Source organism: Rhineura floridana, chromosome 1 (assembly GCF_030035675.1).
Source record: "Rhineura floridana isolate rRhiFlo1 chromosome 1, rRhiFlo1.hap2, whole genome shotgun sequence".
Lineage (NCBI taxonomy): Eukaryota > Metazoa > Chordata > Lepidosauria > Squamata > Rhineuridae > Rhineura > Rhineura floridana.
In genome coordinates, this window is record NC_084480.1 from 31,741,886 (window position 1) to 31,762,015 (window position 20,130).

The window sequence follows — 20,130 nt, forward strand, 5'->3', positions numbered from 1 at the left end:
AGAAGCCAGCAGGCGTGTGGGGGCTTTCCAGTGTTTTGCACAGCCTGCAGCATGTACGACTATCTGCCTGTTGGACAGTAGTCGTGGGTGTGCTCTCGGTGCAATGAGCTCCTGGCTCTCCGGGAACGACTTCATTTCCTTGAGGCCAAGGTGGCAGACCTGGAAAAGCTGAGAGAGGCAGAGAGGTGTGTGGAGGAGGCCTTCAGGGACGTTATAGCTGTGTCCCACTCCAGCGATGATAGCTCTCCTGCTATCATGGAGAACGATGGTCTCGGGGAAGGAGAGCATCCAGCTGAGGAAGAGGGAAATGATCCCTTAGAAGGGACCCATTCCTTGGGGGATGAGCAGCTATCCTCTCGTGCCAAGGATATATCTCCAGGGGGTGGAGGGATCCTTGTAGTGGGTGATTCCATCATTAGGAACATAGACAGTGGGGTGTGTGATGGGCGTGTAGACCGCAAGGTGTTTTGCCTGCCTGGTGCGAAGGTTGCGGATATCGCCCGTCGTTTAGATAGTTTGGTAGACAGTGCTGGGGAGGAGTCAGTGGTCGTGGTGCACGTTGGCACCAACGACATGGGGAAATGCAGCCGTGAGGTCCTGGAAGCAAAATTTAGGTTGCTAGGTAGGATGCTGAAAGCCAGGACCTCCAAGGTGGCTTTCTCTGAAATGCTACCGATTCCACGCGCAGGACCAGCCAGACAGGCCCAGCTTTGCAGTCTGAATGCGTGGATGAGACGATGGTGTCGGGTGGAAGGGTTTAGATTTGTTAGGCACTGGGGAACATTTTGGGACAAGCCGGGCCTGTACAAAAGGGACGGGCTCCACTTGAACCAGAATGGAACCAGACTGCTGGCACTTAAAATTAAAAAGGTGGCAGAGCAGCTTTTAAACTGACTGAGGGGGGAAACCCGACAGGAGCTGAGAAAGGTCCGGTTCAGAATAAACCTCCCCCCTGGGATAAAAACCAAAGAAATGATGGAATTTTAAAAGGGGTAGGCCTAGAAGTAGGCATTGTGAGAGCAGGGGCACAGGATATAAATTCAGAAGAGCAAAATTACCACAGGCCAAACCACAAGTGCCAAAGACACTTGAAGAGAGACACTGCTTACAAGTGCCTGTACGCTAATGCTAGGAGCCTGCGAACCAAGATGGGAGAACTGGAGTGCTTGGTCTTAGAGGAGAGCATTGATATAGTGAGCATAACGGAGACCTGGTGGAATGGAGAAAACCGGTGGGATACGGTTATCCCTGGATATAAACTATATCGGAAGGACAGGGAAGGACGTATTGGTGGCGGAGTCGCTCTATACGTGAAAGAAGGCATTGAATCCAGCAAGCTCAAAACCCCAAAAGAGGCAGACTCCTCCACAGAATCGTTGTGGGTGGTGATACCATGCCCCAGGAGGGACTTAATACTGGGAACGATCTATCGTCCCCCTGATCAAAATGCTCAGGGAGACCTTGAGATGAGATATGAAATTGAGGAAGCATCCAAACTAGGAAATGTGGTAGTAATGGGTGACTTCAACTACCCGGACATAGACTGGCTGCATATGTGTTCCAGTCATGACAAAGAAGCAAAGTTTCTAGATATTCTAAATGACTATTCCCGGACTTCCGGGAAGGGTGACTTAGCCTGTGCCTGCTTTTGAGACGGGCTCCTGCCTCAAAAGAAGCTTATTCAGATATATCAGTCAGTTTTTTCTTTTTTTTTTGACTGATTAAACTTCTCCCGGGTAGGGAGAAACGAAGAGATTAACCTCAAAGCCTATTTTTGTTGGGACGACCAGATCTCATTAATTTATGGGACGAGGTCCAGCCGACGAAGGTGGGACGGATTTTCAACAGCAAGCTCTATCTGTTAAAGCGAACGTTCACCTTATCTTCTAAGAGAGAACGCACTAACAGGCAAGCACCCTTCTTTCTATATTTTTCTTTTACTTGACTTAAATTGTTGCTGTTTAAAAGAGATTTGCCAGATTGATCAGTTTTTGACATCTCACTGGGGAGCCATAACTTCTCTCTGCTACGCACTAATTAATAGCTTATCTCTGTTTTTGTTGCAAAAAGCTGTCCTGGATTTGCATTCTAAAGATATACACAGAAGAGGGATTTCTATTCCAGATTTTTATTTTGAAAAATATTATACTGTTTTGAGACTACTCTCTTTTTGGTCTATTTTATTTTGACGAATCTGTTTCTTGACGATTGCCATTAATTGTTTCGATCCTGGGAACTGCATTTTGTTTACTTAACTATTGGAGAGATAAGGCTGTCTGCTCTGTTTATACTGTGATGTCACCAAGTTTGGAGTATTAACCCAATTGTTGCTGAAATAAGAAGTGGTTTTCCTATATTTTTCTTTTAAAATGGCAATTAAGAAAGTGGCTGAAAATCTGGAAATAACTATGTTTCAGAAAATAATGGATGAGATTGAGATAATGAAAATTGAATTGAGTAAAATGAAGCAGGAGATTAAAGATATAAGGGTCCCTGTGAGAGAGGTGACCCTGGAAGGGGTCCCTGTGAGAGAGGAGACCCCGGAGATTGGAACAGGGGTCCCTGTGAGAGAGGCGACCCTGGAGACTGGAATAGGGGTCCCTGTGAGAGAGGAGATCCCGGAGATTGGAACCAACGTGGAACAGGAACAAGATTTGGAGTCTATGGACTTTAGAAATAAAATCTATTGTTTGGAACTCAATGTTATCTCTGAAGAAATGAATGAAGATTCTAGAGATAAAGTTATCAATGGCATGGATAATCTTCTGGACTGGAATGATGTGATGGAGCCCAATATAGAGAAAATCTATGGAATTATCTGCAGCCATGTGACAATGGAAAAACTTTTAAGAGATGACCCAGTGTATTTTGAAAAAAAGAACAGAGATATGATTTTACAGCAGTATTTCAGCAACCTATTCAGAATGGATGGCAAGAAAATATTTGGGATAGAGGTAATCCCCATCAGACTCTTACTATATGACTATGGCTTTGACAGCAAGATTATTATGGAATACTGATAATGGAAGATTGGATATTGAAATTACTGGACTTAACAAGACTACTGAAGATGGAAGATGGAAAATGGAACTAATAGAGATAATAGAACAATGGCTACTGAAATTATTGAACCTAACAGATTCTGATGTGATGGATTAATTGAAATGTTTATTTTGACTATGGTTATGACAATAAGATTATCATAATTAGTAATGAGATGGATTAATCGATATGCTTATCTGGAAAAAAAAATTGATAGATATATTTCTTAAAGAATTGAAACCTCTCTTTGACTTTTTGTGGAAAGAATAAAGTAATGTTTATGAGATTTGATGATTAAGTAAGATAACTACTGGAGGAAAGTGATTTTATAATATGACTTAAGAGACAGGATTGTTATATATTATAGACTTATAACTGATTTGATCTTTGACAAATGGGAAGTCAATATTTTACTCTTTATTTTTTATTTTTGTTTTTTTTTTCTTTTTTTCTTTTTGTTTAACTATTTTTGATTTTGTTTTTTGTCTTTGAATGTTTTATGATTTTGTCTTGTATGTTTTATGAAAATCTGAATAAAAATTATTGAAAAAAAAAAAATGACTATTCCCTAGACCAGTTGGTCATGGAACCGACCAGAGGGACGGCAACCCTGGACTTAATCCTCAGTGGGGACCGGGACCTGGTGCGAGATGTAAGTGTTGTTGAACCGATTGGGAGCAGTGACCACAGTGCTATAAAATTAAACATACATGTAACTGGCCAATTGCCAAGAAAATCCAACACGGTCACATTTGACTTCAAAAGAGGAAACTTCACAAAAATGAGGGGATTGGTAAAAAGACAGCTGAAAAACAAAGTCCAGAGGGTCACATCACTCGAAAATGCTTGGAAGTTGTTTAAAAACACTATATTAGAAGCTCAACTGGAGTGCATACCGCAGATCAGAAAAGGTACCGCCAGGGCCAAGAAGATGCCAGCATGGTTAACGAGCAAAGTCAAGGAAGCTCTTAGAGGCAAAAAGGCTTCCTTCAGAAAATGGAAGTCTTGTCCGAATGAAGAAAATAAAAAAGAACACAAACTCTGGCAAAAGAAATGCAAGAAGACAATAAGGGATGCTAAAAAAGAATTTGAGGAACACATCGCTAAGAACATAAAAACCAACAACAAAAAATTCTATAAATACATTCAAAGCAGAAGACCATCTAGGGAGGCGATTGGACCCTTGGATGATAAGGGAGTCAAAGGTGTACCAAAGAATGATAAGGAGATTGCAGAGAAGCTAAATGAATTCTTTGCATCTGTCTTCACAGTGGAAGATATAGGGCAGATCCCTGAACCTGAACTAACATTTGCAGGACGGGATTCTGAGGAACTGAGACAAATAGTGGTAACGAGAGAGGAAGTTCTAGGCTTAATCGACAATATAAAAACTGACAAATCACCAGGCCCGGATGGCATCCACCCGAGAGTTCTCAAAGAACTCAAATGTGAAATTGCTGATCTGCTAACTAAAATATGTAACTTGTCCCTCGGGTCCTCCTCCGTGCCTGAGGACTGGAAAGTGGCAAATGTAACGCCAATCTTCAAAAAGGGATCCAGAGGGGATCCTGGAAATTACAGGCCAGTTAGCTTAACTTCTGTCCCTGGAAAACTGGTAGAAAGTATTATTAAAGCTAGATTAACTAAGCACATAGAAGAACAAGTCTTGCTGAAGCAGAGCCAGCATGGCTTCTGCAAGGGAAAGTCCTGTCTCAGTAACCTATTAGAATTCTTTGAGAGTGTCAACAAGCATATAGATAGAGGTGATCCAGTGGACATAGTGTACTTAGACTTTCAAAAAGCGTTTGACAAGGTACCTCACCAAAGACTTCTGAGGAAGCTTAGCAGTCATGGAATAAGAGGAGAGGTCCTCTTGTGGATAAGGAATTGGTTAAGAAGCAGAAAGCAGAGAGTAGGAATAAATGGACAGTTCTCCCAATGGAGGGCTGTAGAAAGTGGAGTCCCTCAAGGATCGGTATTGGGACCTGTACTTTTCAACTTGTTCATTAATGACCTAGAATTAGGAGTGAGCAGTGAAGTGGCCAAGTTTGCTGACGACACTAAATTGTTCAGGGTTGTTAAAACAAAAAGGGATTGCGAAGAGCTCCAAAAAGATCTCTCCAAACTGAGTGAATGGGCGGAAAAATGGCAAATGCAATTCAATATAAACAAGTGTAAAATTATGCATATTGGAGCAAAAAATCTTAACTTCACATATACGCTCATGGGGTCTGAACTAGCGGTGACCGACCAGGAGAGAGACCTCGGGGTTGTAGTGGACAGCACGATGAAAATGTCGACCCAGTGTGCGGCAGCTGTGAAAAAGGCAAATTCCATGCTAGCGATAATTAGGAAAGGTATTGAAAATAAAACAGCCGATATCATAATGCCGTTGTATAAATCTATGGTGCAGCCGCATTTGGAATACTGTGTACAGTTCTGGTCGCCTCATCTCAAAAAGGATATTATAGAGTTGGAAAAGGTTCAGAAGAGGGCAACCAGAATGATCAAGGGGATGGAGCGACTCCCTTACGAGGAAAGGTTGCAGCATTTGGGGCTTTTTAGTTTAGAGAAAAGGCGGGTCAGAGGAGACATGATAGAAGTGTATAAAATTATGCATGGCATTGAGAAAGTGGATAGAGAAAAGTTCTTCTCCCTCTCTCATAATACTAGAACTCGTGGACATTCAAAGAAGCTGAATGTTGGAAGATTCAGGACAGACAAAAGGAAGTACTTCTTTACTCAGCGCATAGTTAAACTATGGAATTTGCTTCCACAAGATGCAGTAATGGCCACCAGCTTGGACGGCTTTAAAAGAAGATTAGACAAATTCATGGAGGACAGGGCTATCAATGGCTACTAGCCGTGATGGCTGTGCTGTGCCACCCTAGTCAGAGGCAGCATGCTTCTGAAAACCAGTTGCCGGAAGCCTCAGGAGGGGAGAGTGTTCTTGCACTCGGGTCCTGCTTGCGGGCTTCCCCCAGGCACCTGGTTGGCCACTGTGAGAACAGGATGGTGGACTAGATGGGCCACTGGCCTGATCCAGCAGGCTCTTCTTATGTTCTTATGTTCTTATGAATTATCTGTTTGGGGTGGCAGAGAACATGGATTTTCCAAATAATATTATGCAAACTCTGAACTACGCTTCATATTCTCCAATTTACATTTAGGCCCATAAATTCAGTTTGTATTTTCAGTAACCTAGTAAGATGAAGCTATAGGCAAATATTTGCTTATCTTTAGTATCTATTTTAGCTGCCTTTCCTGTAGAAGAAACTGCTGTGTCATAGGCGTACATGTGGTATCCTGAATTTTCTGGATTCTGAATTTTCTTTCTTTTCTTGATTTTTTTTTAAATATACCACCTATTATGGAAACATCTCAACAGGCAGTTTACAATAACATCAAAATAATTCAAAACAACAACAGTACAACATATCCAGCAGCATTAACAGCCAACACAAAATTTAATTTTTAAAGTTATGACAAATAGCTGGCATCAGTAGCCAATAAAGACCTCCATAAACAAGATTTTTTTTCAGCTTGCTTTTTCAGAAACTGCATCACTGTGGGCATATGCTTTATTTTTGGAGGGGGAATATTTCAAAGAGTGGGCACAACAACAGGAAAGACCCTAACATGACCTTCCATAGGCTGTGACACAACCAGAAGGGTCTCAGTAGATGACAGGAGTGTGTCACCAGGCAAGTCTGTACAGGGGAAGGCATTGGCTGGTATTCAACTAAATAATAACACTAGGGCAAGAATGAGCACTAGTACAATGGGATTTTCCCCTCTCCTCCTACTACATGCCCCCCCATGCCATCCCTAAATCTGCTCTGGAGGGAAACCACAGAACAGATTTAGGGGATGTACAGCATGAGGAGAGGGGAAGTCCAGTTGAACTAATGCTAATACTTGCACTAGCAATATTATTTAGTTAAATACCGCCCACTGAACTCTACTAATTTCCTGTACTGTCCTGCTTTCCTAAATCAAAATATGTATTTGCCTTTAGGACTGTCGAGAGGCAGAGCTGGGGTCCCGGGGAGTTGACAGAAGAGGATTCAGACGGATGGCAGAGGGGAGGGGGAGGAACTTCTCCCCTTTGGAGTGAAGACGAAACAGAGGAAATGCCAGTGATAGGGTCGCCTAGCAATGGGGAGCCTGAGAGCTTTGAAGTTTCAGAATCCTCCCTGGACATTCTCACGCCTCCCCTTGTCCGAAGCTCAGAGCAAGAGGGAGAGCTGCCCACAGCAGAAAAGCGGCGAGACAGTTTACCAGGCAGTTTACCATCAGCCCCTCCCCTATCCCCCATACTGGAATCGGAAACTTCAGAAGAGGAGGGGCCGATGCTTCCCCCCTCACCGCGCACACGCAGACAGCTGAAAAGACAGGAGAGAAGGGGGGGAAGGCGGGCAGTACCTGAGGAGCAGTTAAGGAGGAGCGAAAGGTTGCGCGCCCGTTTGGCCCCTTCTTAAAGAACAGGCAGGAAGCAGCCCCTTGCTCTGTCAACTTTCTCCCAATGCCGCAGGACCTGTATCCCTGTATTGCTTCATGAGAAGACGCAGTCTTTGCTTGGACATTACCCTAATAAAACACGAATTACTTACAACCTCTGGTCTGGTTCCTGAGTCTCATCCTGGGCCTGACAAGGACAGGGGTAGGGAACCTCAGGCCCAGGGGGAAATTTGGCTCTCCAGACCTCTCTATTGCACAAGTCATGCTGCTTGCCCAGGCCACACCCCACACTGACTCTGTCCCATACCCTCTTCCATGTTTGTTTGTTTGTTTTGCCTGGGTGGAAAGCACCCTTGAACTACAATAATGTCTCTTGCTTGCCTAGATGGACAGAGGTACATGAAGAAATCCTTCTGCATGGTTGGGCTGGAGTTTGCTGTACAAAAGATAAGAGTCGCATCCACTGACCCACCCACCACAGGCATGTGACCACCCCCCAAAGGTTGGCCATGAGGGAATGTGACCCTTAGGTTGAAAAACATTGCCAGCTCCTGCTTTAGAATGTTGGTGTACAATATTATGTTTAATTTTCCACCATTTCAACATGTCATACTCCTACACAAAATGTTGGTCCCTCCCCCTCCCGATTTAGATATCTACTGCCTGTAAGGTACATTTCTAATCTTGGCATATGTTTGTCAAACCGCAGGAAGTTTAGAAATCAGCTTCAGTCAACAGTACTGACAAAGGGCAGTTTATTATCATTATTATCTTTATTTATACCCCGCCATTTTTCCAAAACTGGAACTCAGTTTAGGAATGGGACAGAGGAAACAGGAAATTAGATGAATCACTCAGTAAGTTTGACTTCTCACTAAACGTTTTGAAAATGAAAGTGTTGGCCAGTGTTAGGTCCCTTTCATTTTTCAACTTTCCTTTCCAGAATAAATGTCACATTTGTCAAAAGTATTAAAAGCTGAGCTGGTATGTCTGATGAGAAATCATAGTAGCACAGGTTCCAGGAGATTTTTTTTTATGTATATATTTTCTGTATTATTTTTCAAGATAAAAATAATGGCTATTAAAAAATAAAGAATGCTTACCAAAAGATAGGAAGTGCTACAAAACAAAACAAAAATATATTAAAAGTGAAACCTGTGATGGTTTTACTGTGTTGCACAGTGCACTTCCACTTCTGAGAATGTGGCTTTTCAAACAGTTGTGCAAATTGTAGCACAGTGGCTGAGATATTAAGGTTTTGTTATTCTCAATAGGATAGCAAGTGAGGTCAGCCTCTCACACTTTCAGGCAGCAATAGAGATAGGACTGGTCAGACAGGCTTATGATTGGCTCAGGCCAAGTAGCCCTGAACACTTTTTTTAAAAAAAATAATCCACCCAAACACTGCACATCCTTTAGAAAGAAGGGCTTATTTTTAATGGCAGGTTGCCTAACAGCTGCATTTTGTCAGTCACTGATATATCACATCTGACTACTGTCAGGTCGTTCTGTACCCACCCACACCCAGAAAAAAACCCTCAATGAGATTTAAAGGGAATGGACTAATTTATGAATTTCATAAGAAAGTACATTTTAAAAATAGTGGTCTGCTATGTTTCACCCTCAGTTTAATTACAAAAGACGAGATTTCCAGATATGCTGGCAACAGCTTAATGAATTCACCTAACTAGCATGATAAGCACATGAATAAGTGCTCAGTGAGCATGCACGCGCACACGAGCACACACACACACCTAAAAGATATCCCTACTTACCTGACTATTTTGGGAGTATTTTGATCCCCAGAGATCACAGGCTATTTCTGTTTCTAGCTTTGCAAATGTGGCTGATTGAGAGGCTCACAGCATATAAAATACATAGATCATTCGGGTTACAGAGTCCCAAATGTGTCTTATTTTATGTACTAAAATAGATTTGCAGTGTTGCAGTTTATACTGCTGAGTGGCCTTATAACGTCAAAGGCAGGCACACGCAGGCGTTCGATGGGAGTTATTAACTATTGTACAATACACTCTGGGCATTAAGTGATTACATCTTTTTAAAAAGAAAAACACTGGTCTGTCAAGATGGGTAAGCATGAGACATGGACAGCTCCGAGTATCTGCATTCAATAGACCCCACAGTGGCCAAATGTCACCTTTCGTTTCTTACTGTTGGAGGTATAAAATATGTTGGAAAAGCTTCACTAGAAAAAAAATGATAGAAAAGAAGCTTAGTGCTTCACATTTATTTATTTATTTTACAATCATTCATGATCTGACTCTTCCCTTCCCTGAGTAGCTCAGAATGCTGTATAGTATAACCAGTTTTTAAAAAACAACAGCAAAATATAATAAACTATATAAAACGACAGCAGATGACACATCCAAGAACCCCAGCCCATATTTTAAGTGCTCATGTGCATTCAGGAGCCTCATGCTCCATTGACTTCCATGCAGAGAGCTTACACTTTTACATGTTCAAAATCTACAAAACCAAACAGGAAATAAGACCCAAGTCAGAAAATAGACTCCATTCATGGCTCCAAAATCAATCTATTCCCCCATTTTTTTGTTTGCCATTTAGTCTGATGAAAAGTTCTGTAGAACTCAAAAACCTGCACACTACTTGTAATATTTAGGTTAGACTAAGAAAGGTAGATCCATAATCATGGATTTGGGATGTTCTCATATTAGCTAACATGACTACCATTGTCATTTGTTCAAAGGTTTGGGAATCAGTGCCATAAGCAATTAAAATTACTATGGGTGATTTTATTTATATTTATCAGTGGACTTAGACAAATATGTGTTTTTCATCACTGCAACTACTTGTTTTTTTATTTATTATGAAAGGGATTGGCAGTCTTTTTTGCTTACCTGTAATGTAATGTAAAGTGCTCATTGGCAACTCTGGAGCATTACAGCATTTATGCTCTTTGAGCAAAGTTAGATCTCTCCTTTACCTCTACCACTTCATATTCCATGTGTACTAAGTTAATACTTAGTTCATAGGAATGGGTGGCTCTTAGGGTTGCCATGCCAGAACCATCCCAAACCCTTAGATTTCAGGGGCGGGCCCTAGTGATGTCATTAAGCATGATACATTAAGCATCAACCACAGGTGCTTGGAGCATAAAGTTCAAACAAAAATTTCTCTGATTGGAAATTAAGATAGAAATCTTAGCTAAAAGATGGAGCCTGGGTAGGGAACATTTAATCTATCCTACTTCCTTATGGCAAGAAGGGTTTAAGTGCCCTCAGGCTAGGCCAGTCACCAGAAGGCCATTGCAGGAAAAAAGGAGGGTAGTGTTGTGGAGATGTTAGATGGGAGCATGCAGGAGTAAAGATGGATGCCCCTGAAGGCTGCAATTCTAAACACACTTACTAAGGGACTAAGCCCCATAGAACTCAACAGGACTTATTTCTGAGTAGATATAGTTTGGATTGTGCTGTTGGTAAGGCTTGACTAGGGATCCTCTGCAATGATATCCACATCCAAGCAGATTTGGCAACCCCCTGCCTAGAATGCCCTAACTCTAACTTTTAACATGGCTGCTTCAAGCCTCTTTACAGATTTGACCCTTCACTTCAGAAAGAGGTATGAGACATGAATAAGAGTAAGAAGATTCTCTACTCTTTTCTGTCTACCCTGTGGGCTGCTATAAACTCACTATGACAGCTAACCCAATTCCAGTGAATAATAATTGACAGAGAGAAAACACACATGGTTTGGTCTACCTTCACATGCAGCGAACAACACCAATTGCAGCCACACTTCCCAATATGTGAATTCCATTTTACCACTATTGGGCAAGAAACAACCCATCATGCCAACAACAAGGTGCATCATCAGTGGGTTTAAAGGGGTTAAGCTGAGTGCATGGAACCACTGATGTTGCTTCTACGGATGTAAGGGAGTGAGGTTAAAGGTAAATGAAATGCAAATAGAAAAACAAAAGACCGTGATGATTTCCTAAATGCAATACCATACCAACCACAATAAGATTCCTATGAGTAAGGCAGAACTCTCAGCATCCTAGTCAGGATTCCTAACCAAAAACCAAAACACCTGGCAGCCAGTCAGCCAAGGTCACAGAAATCCCTATGCAGCACAACCTGACCTGGGGGGTGCAGTTAATGCAGAATGCTGTGGCACAATTGCTGACATGAGTGAGACCCTATCAGCACATAAAACCTCTGCTCTAAAATCTGCACTGGTTGCTGATTTGCTACCAGGCCAAGTTCAAAGTGTGCTTTCCATGTTATGGGTGCCACATAGTACTTGCTGTGCTCCTGTAAGAAATCAGTCCTTTAGCATGGCAGCACCTATGCTTTGGAACTCCCTGTCTATTGAGATTAGGCAGATGCCTTTGTTGTACTGTTTTCTGTACCTACTAAAACATTTTTTTTAGGCAAGCCTACCCAGACATGTAGAAACTATAGTGTTTTTATCTCTTTTTAACTCATTGTTGGTTTTATTATTTTGAATGTTTTGAAATACCTGTCTTTCACTGTTTTTGCCAATAATGTTATTGTTCTAATTCCTTCTGTAAACTGCTTTGAGATTTTTTTACAATAAAGTGGTATATAAATGTTGTAAATAAAATACATAAAAAAATTTCAGAGTCACTGTGGCCCTTGGGTCTCTTTCCACTTTTAGGCACAAAGGAATCTGCCCTGTACCGGCTCAGGCCATTTAGTACCATCTAGCTCAGTACTGATGACATAGACTAGCATTTGCTCTCCAGGATTCCAGGCAATAGTCTTTTCCAGAAATTGAATTTTGGATCTTTGCATGCATAGCATATGCCTTACCACTGAGCTACAGCCCTTCCCCTCTTTAAAAAAGTATCTTTTAAAATTGTTCTTTTCAATTCACTAATGAATGTGCTTTAAATGTATTGTGTGGATCTACTTAATAAACTTTACCTGCATGTAAATTGTTTTAATTAATTTTTTAAAATGGAAATGAGCTATAAAGTTTACTGGGTGACCATTTTATTTATTTATTTATTTATTAAATTTATGTGCCACCCTTCATCACAGGGTGGTTTTACAGTGGGACTGCCTTCAAGTCGATTCTGACTTATGGCAACCCTATGAATAGGGTTTTCATGGTAAGTGGTATTCAGAGGGGGTTTACCATTGCCTTCCTCTGAGGCTGAGAGGCAGTGACTGGCCCAAGGTCACCCAGTGAACTTGATGGCTGTGTGGTGATTCGAATCCTGGTCTCCCAGGTCATAGTCCAACACCTTAACCACTACATCACACAGGGTGGTTTACAGCACAGAAAATAACAAACTATACCAATAATTATAATATCTATACCATAAAAAATTAAAGTAATTATAAGAAGAAGAAATATATAATGAAATAGAAAGTATTAGATTCAACTGTAAAACATAGTACAAATATAACATCAACAACCTTAGAAACAAGGGAGGGGAAAATTAGGAGTAGGGTACATAAAATACAAAAACAATGTACAAGTACATCATCTATTTTTTATATAGAAGTAGTGCTTAATTCCTTTTTCCTCCCTTTACAGAAAAGGGTACAGCTGACAGTTAAATATATATATATATACATACATACACACACACACACACACACAGAAAGAGAGATGTTGCTAATCTGCAACAAACACCTCTCTCCTTTTTCAGGATGTGGGTGGGATTTTGAAAGTGCGAGGGCCACATCAAAAATACGTAATCATAGAATAAAAATAGCCAAAAACTTTAAACTGCTGTTTTAATTGGTATCTGCCCTTTTGAGTACTTTTATCTTCAAGTGGCTAAACATCTGTGCCCAGGGCAAATAACTGTGAACCAGGAAGCAAAAATCTTTCCACATCAGTAACAAGGTGAGTTTTGTGAAACCCTCAATGTCGTATTCTACCACACCAGTTCCAAAGTGATGTGTCGATATACTCTCTTCTGTTATGATAACCCTGTATAACATACTGAACCTTGCTGGTTAATAGTTGACATACTTGGGGGACATAATGAATGAGGCAGCCTCCACCTGGAAAAGCAGGGATGTGAAGGGCAGAAGATCCTCCAAGAGCGAGTTTGATTTGTGGAGACAAATTCAATTTGGGGAAAACTTGAATACCTTCTGTATCCTCAAAATTGACTGAAAGAAGAGCAACATCTTCTCCAGGGTCTTCATTTGCATGCTTGAGAAGGTAAGTGGAGATGTTGCTGAAGTCCGCTAGCAATTTCAAAAGGAAATGAGCTGAAAATTCACCAGTCCAGTTGTTATTTTTGCCAGCATAAATTTGCAAGTTCTCCCTGCGCTGAGGTTCTTCAAGTAATGTTTGATATTCAAACATGAGGCAAGAGCTCTCACGTGGTCTGCTACACGGGAACTGGTTGATACTGTTGCACAAGTTCTTTTACAACAAGCAGGAGGCATTCAGGGCTTGAAGGATTCCACAAGGCCAAGTTATGTAAGGCTGATGGATCAGGCAGGAATTCAGCATCCTCTTCAAAGATGAAGTCAGGTGGCAGTCAGGGCTGCATTATGAGTTTCGTGGGCCCTAGGCACTTTTGCCTTTGTGGGCCCCTTCCTCCATGATAATATCAATATTAAAAATTATTTTTGATATAACTTTAAATACTTCAACATTTTTTTTCTGTTTTAGGCAAAATTTAATAGATTTTGGTGGGCCCTAAAAATTTCATTTTTTTCTGAGGTGAGAAAAAAATTAACAGATTTTCTTTGACCCTAAAAGTTCATTTTTTTCCTTCTGATTTTAAAAGAAATTAAAACATTTTCGTGGGCCCCTAAAAGTATTGTGGGCCCTAGGCACTGTGCCTACTGTGCCTAATGGATAAGTCAGTCCTGGTGGCAGTTTGGGAGAGAGAGAGAATGTGATGACACCATGTGATGGCTGGTGCTCAAAGGTTCTGTGAAACAAACTCAATGATACTCACCCCTCCCATAGAGCCTTGGGCTACGTATAATCTCTCAGCCTATCTGCCCCACACGGTGAAAACAACAGAGAGGATCCATGACCATCCCAAGGAAGAAGGGTACATTTAAAACAGAGAGGAAATAATACTGTAAAACCATAGTGTGAAATCAGATACTTATTGGGACATAGTATGAAGAAATAGTTATACTGTATAAGCATGACTGTCAGCCTGTAAAGATATTTATAGTGCAATCCTTTGTTTGTTTCCTCAGAAGCAAGTCCCAATGCATTCAATGGGGCTTAAACAGGGAAGCGTGCACAGAACTGCAACCTCAAGTGATAAGAAACTTAATTCATCCAACCCAAGATTCAGAATCATGCCACTTTAAGCTGTTTTGCAATGGTTTATTTTTATGGTTATTGGATTTTAAAGGGATTTATTTCTTATTGTGAGCTGCCTTGGTTTCCAGTTAACGATCCTACCTCACAGGGTTGTTGGAAAGACTCTATATACACATACACACTGGAGATGTAAAAATACATAAACCCCATATAATAGTTTATTGTAAAAACTAGCTGGTCATTGCAGAACCTTTTTTAAAAATGAAATCAGTATTAGTTTCCTACATAATGAAAGATGTTATACCTAAGTAAGCCCTGCCTAATTCCTTTAAAAAATAGGTTGGAGGGGGAGAGAAAGATTTACAACACAAACACAATTCTTTGCTATGTTCACTCAAAGTCCCATTAATTTACAGCACAATCCTAACCATGTCTACTCAAAAGTAAGTCCTATTGAATTCAATGGGGTTTACTCTGGGTATTTGGGATTAGCATTGCAGCATTATGCCCAGAAAAGTGAGTATTGGATTAAAGCTTCATATTGGGAAGGTTTTCAAAACAGCGCCCAAGAAAATTTAAACTTGTTTGACTCCTGTACACAAGAGAGAAAAAGACTGAACACTATATAACTCAATTTATGAGATTTTCAGGTAAGCAGGGGGAAAAACAACAATTTTCTGGTCTTGCAATGGGGTCTAGCTACTGCCTGAAGGTCAACAAATCACAAGCCTAACATCACTTATTGGGTACAAACCTGAAAGGGTGGGGTTACAGCAGCCAGCTACAAGCTCATTTAACAGAATTGGTGGGTGGGTGGCGGCTGACGTTCTGGTGTATATCTCGTGAACCAGACCAGCCAGAAACTTAATTCTTTTTTTAATGAAAGCTGAGAGTCTGGAGATTGAGGTCACTCACCTGGAGACCCAGAGAGGACCCAAAAAATCCAGAATCTCTGGGCAAAGACCAGAGACCTGGCAATCCTGGCTCTTCCCCATTCCATATCCCTACACAGGCATTCTCCATGTGCATGGAGGCTGGTCCATTAGGGTGAATGAGGCACTGCCCCCCATCCCTCGGTCTGCCCTCAGCCGGACCTCACCTGCCTGCCATCTTACAACCAGTCCCTGGATGGCACTGTCTGCCAACTCCCTCTTTTTCAGTCTCAGTGTTGCCCCATGTAGAACTCGAAACTGGACTACTGCAATGCACTCTACGTGGGGCTGCCCCTGAAGACGGTTCGGAAACTGCAGCTAGAGCAGAATACAGCAGCCAGATTAATAACTGGGACCAAGCGGTCGGAACATATAACACCGATTCTGGCCCATTTGCACTGGCTGCCTATATGTTTCCGGGCCCGATTCAGGGTGCTGGCTTTGACCTATAAAGACTTACACGGCATGGGCCCGCAATACCTGATGGAACGTCTCTCCCGATATGAACCTACCCATACACTGCGCTCTACATCAAAGGCCCACCTCCGGGTGCCTACTCAGAGAGACGCCCGGAAGGCGATTACAAGAAAGAGGGCCTTCTCGGTTGTGGCCCCCAAACTGTGGAATTCCCTTCCTGATGAGGTACGCCTGGCGCCTACATTATTATCTTTTCGGCGCCAGGTGAAAATCTTCCTCTTTGCCCAGGCATTTTAATATCTTAATATTTTTATTCTGTTTTTAACATTTTAGTTTTTGTTTTAACGTATGTTTAAATTGTCATTTTGATGATTAGGTTGTTCTAAATTATATGTGAAGTGTTTTTATATGATGTACACCGCCCTGAGAGCCTTGCTATGGGCGGTATAAAAATTGAATCAAATAAATAAATAAATAAATAATAAACTCAGGAGAGAGGTCTCACTTCCTTCCACCCTAACAGTCCTAATAGGGACCAGCCACCACTGTCCATGGGGAAAGCACATGGACAAGGAAGGGGCAGTGAGTCTATGACCCCATCTGCACTATACATTTAAAGCAGTATCATGCCACCATAAACAGTCCTGCTTTCCCCCAAAGAATCCTGGGAACTGTCATATTTACAGGGAGCTGTTAGGAAACCCGTTTCCCTCACAGAGCTACAGTTCTTAGATACCCTGGGAAGTGGGATAGACTGTTAAGGCACTGTGGCTGCTCCCCCATTGGCCACGTCTCCTGGATAGCTGATAAGGAAAGCCTTTGCACGAGCACTTCCATGCACTTTGAGCCTCTGGTCATGATCCATGATCAGTTTGCCCTATGCAGACATCCACACAGAACCCAAGAAGCAGTTCAAGAAGCAATAAAATATAGAATACAAGTAATTAACTTGCTTCATTTACAACGCTTGATAATCTAGGCTCTTCTTTACATATATAGGCGAACCCAATTTATTTTAAAAGTCTCGACTTAACTGCTTGATACAAATCCATAGCTATACATTCCTAGCCAATCACGGCAGCACTCTGTATTTTTCTGGATCTTAAATATTTCTTGTGTAAATATTTCTGTTTAGCAGAGGGCAATCTGGGGAAGAAGAATACATCACCACAGAGCAACAATAAAGGCCATGTATGCTTGAAAAGCAGGGGATTCATAGGATATCTGGGGAACATAAAAAGCTGTGTTATACTGAGTCAAACCATTGGCCTTTCTAGCTAGCATAGTCTACACTGATTGGTAGAGGCTTCTCCAGGGTTTCAGACAGGGGACATTCCCAGGGACTTTCTGTATGCAAGACAGATGCTCTGCCACTGAGCTCTCACCCTTCCCCTTATCAAAGTGAAATTAATATTAGGAAATTATTGCCTTACTGAACAAATTCACCTCCCCATAGTAGCCCCCATAGCAGCAATGGGTATCTCTTACATTTTCACTGAAAACTTCAAGTGTGCCATATTACTGCGCTCACAATTGCAAATGGGAATAATGAAAGAAATCATCCCACAGAGTTGTTATTAATGACGGGATGGTTGGGAAGGGCTTGCCCCATGGTTCGTTTTTAACAGGTCAGTTAAAAACTATTCAATTTTTCATCACCTGGCTAAAATGATGAAACTGAGATTATCATACTTTGGACACATCATGAGAAGACCTGATTCACTAGAAAAGACAATAATGCTGGGGAAAACAGCAGTAAGTAGAAAAAGAGGAAGGCCAAACAAGGGATGGATTGATTCCATAAAGGAAGCCACAGACCTGAACTTACAAGATCTGAACAGGGTGGTTCATGACAGATGCTCTTGGAGGTCGCAGATTCATAGGGTCGCCATAAGTTGTAATCGACTTGAAGGCACACAACAACAACAAGGACCCACTATTTGACTTGAGGCAGGGAGAACAAGATGCAGCAACATCCAAATTAGTACTGTGTCAAAAAATTGTCTTGTTTCTTTCCCCACCATTTCCCATCAATTAATGAGAAAAGAAATTGCATTCCAAGATTATGAAAGGGGAAAACTCATTTTGGTGAAATTCTCATGGGTGGGATACAGGGCTTTGGCCATGCTTGCCTAACTTGAGGTGTCTGAAGGCGGTCCTTTCTTTCATTCTACAAATTATCTCACCAGCAGGCAGCACTCTGCAGTCTTCCCAGATGTCCGTGTTTCAGTTAAATCTTTGGGGAAGACACTGTGAGATGACTCCTTCCATGGGACTCTTTTTCCAGAGCAGACAGCCAGGTAGGCTATAGACTGCAGGAGAAATGTTCACTGGAAATACACACAAACACCACCTTTGGCTACCTCACAATGATAAGGTAAGCTCAATATGCAAACTCACCAAATTGCTAAAGAAATTATCAAGTACCTTGTGAGTGATGCGGAAAAATGGAAGCCTTTTCCGCAGAAGAGGAAAACTTTCAAGAAATTGGAGGATAGATTTCAATGCAGCACTGATATAGGTAGTACAGGTGTGGGGAACCAGATGTTACTGAGCTGCAACTCCTATTATCCCTTACCATTGGCCATGCTTGCAGGGGCTGATGGGAGTTGTAGTTCAGTAACATCTGGAGGGCCAAAGGTTCTCCATAGGTGAGATAATCTCTTCGCCCAGTAAACAATCAGTATTGCTAAAATAACACATTTTTTGTGGCCTCTGCAAACTGACAACCCTATCCCACATAGCAATCTTAAAGACCTACCAAAAAGACATCGCTGAGAGGGTTAGCCCGTGTTGAACAGCATTACTGGAGACAGCGCTTGGAAAATAATCACGGATGAACCAGTCAAATCAAAATGTAGCCTAATTAAGAGATCCAGAGGGTTGTGTTTTTTTAACCATATATGAAGGGCATATAAAATGAGAGTTTTATATAGTAAAAAGGCCAGGATGATATCTTGTTCTGTGCTAGTCAAGTAGACATAAAATTCATTACATTTTAAAAAATGTTTTATATTTTGTGTGTGTGTGTTATGTGCCTGCAAGTCGATTATGACTTATGGCCTGTATGTTTCCGAGCTCGATTCAAGGTGCTGGTTTTAACCTATAAAGCCTTACACGGCTTGGGACCACAATACCTAATGGAACACCTCTCCTGACATGAACCCACCTGTACACTACGCTCAACAACCAAGGCCCTCCTCCGGGTGCCTACTCCAAGGGAAGCCCGGAGGATGGCGACAAGGGAGAGGGCCTTCTCAGTGGTGGCGCCCAAACTATGGAATTATCTCTCTGACGAGGTGCACCTGACACCAAACCTGTTATCTTTTCTGTTCTCCCAGACATTTTAGCATGTGTTTTTAATTGTTTTTAAAAAATTTAAATTCTGTTTTTACATTGTTTTTTTAAAAAATGTGTTTTTAAATTTGTATATTTGCTTTTAATGTTTTTAATTGCTGTAAACCACCCAGAGAGCTTTGGCTATGGGGTGGTATATAAATGTAATAAATAAATAAATAAAATATTTACAATACCCACCAATACCCCAGCTGAATCAGAATCCCCTAAAAACCCTGTGTTTAAATACTGCAACTGAGGGGACAATACTGTGCCCTTTGGCAACTCCCTCCTGAGGGATGTGTGGTTGTCTCCTTTAATTGAGTATTTGAAAAGCTTTTTAAAATCTCTCCTGTTTTGAATGGCTTTTAATTAATTTGTTTTATTGTTCATGGCACTGTTTTATTGCCAAGATTCTGGAAATACTTTTTATACTGGCTGAATTATATTAGGTAGTATTGTTGGGTTTGTTGGGTTTTAATGTTAAAGTTTTATTATAGTACCATGTTACTGTATTTTTATGTTAGTATTGTTCACCTCCTTGTGTATATTTGGTCCAGATGTCTGTTGAAACTGAAAATCTGTTTAACAAAATTACAAACTAACTGTTGCCTTTTAAGTTGGCTGTGTGTGGAGCTGGTAACAGGGTCATCTGTGCAAGACCTCAGCCAAATTCCCT

General features: G+C 41.3%; 1 protein-coding gene and 1 pseudogene across 1 annotated transcript in view; both read right to left on the minus strand.

The window, feature by feature from the left end:
- The window catches only part of HCN1 (hyperpolarization activated cyclic nucleotide gated potassium channel 1), a 308,517-nt gene that overhangs the window by 11,494 nt on the left and 276,893 nt on the right, over positions 1-20,130 (minus strand). The window lies entirely within an intron of this gene.
- Positions 13,257-14,014, minus strand: LOC133375555 (BRISC and BRCA1-A complex member 2-like; annotated as a pseudogene).